Source organism: Schistocerca cancellata, chromosome 4 (assembly GCF_023864275.1).
Source record: "Schistocerca cancellata isolate TAMUIC-IGC-003103 chromosome 4, iqSchCanc2.1, whole genome shotgun sequence".
Classification (NCBI taxonomy): Eukaryota; Metazoa; Arthropoda; class Insecta; order Orthoptera; family Acrididae; genus Schistocerca; species Schistocerca cancellata.
This window is the reverse complement of record NC_064629.1, coordinates 227,710,487-227,711,490: the sequence shown is the minus strand read 5'-3', so window position 1 is coordinate 227,711,490 and position 1,004 is coordinate 227,710,487.

Genomic DNA, 1,004 nt, shown 5'->3' with positions numbered 1-1,004 from the left:
TACAATCAATACTAGAGAAACACCAATTCCTGTCAGTGAATGCCACAGATTCTCAGTTGCAGCCTACAACGATGGGAAATTCTGAAGCAGTGTTGGAAGTTCCTTATATTCCATGTCAGCTAACAGTTGGAGAGGTCAGGTTGAAGCTGTAAGCCCTGTTGCTGCTCAGCTAGATAAGATTGTCATTGTCGTTTAAGCTCTCAGCAAGTTAAATTTATCACCTAGAACACATTCTGCAGTACTATGTGGTTTGGATTATGAGAGATCTTTCACACATTTATTCATAGCATCAATCTGGCTTAAGTTGGTACCAACTGACAGCAAAATCAAATTACTACAAGCTTGAAATATTACCACAGATGGTGACGTAGGACACAGAGCTTATTAAAGGAGAAAATATCTTTGCGAAAACTGGGACACCATTCTCCCTACCCCTAAAGTTGTTGCCAGGGCAATTAATTTCGACCCTGATTTTACAGAGCTGCACACTAAAAAAAGAATCATTTCATGATGAAACCAGGAATAAAGTGACAGATGTGAATTCAGAAGAGGTATTCAAGGTGAATATTTAATTCACAATCCGGAGTGTAACTTGAAAACTGTACGAAAGATTGAAGACTTTAGTTGAATCATTTAGGTTTTTGTGGAAATACATGCTGATGATTAGGTTGTTGAGGCATGCAGATTATTTATCAATGAATACCCCGATGATATCACACCAGATATAGAAGAAAAAATAATATTCATACTTCAAATTTTGAATGTATTAGTTCAGAAACATACTTCTTGAGTAAGATGCAAGAGCTTAAAATTTCAAGCTTATTTTTGAGTGTACAAATAGCTACATGTGGATTCTGCACACTCCTAGTGACTAGCTGAAGCAGGAAGGTCATTCAACACACTGGTTTGTTTAAAAATTGTCACAGATCAACTATGCATTAGACAATGTCTCAGATTTGTTGACCTTGTGAACCGAGTACAATTTGGCAGGGCAACTAGACTTT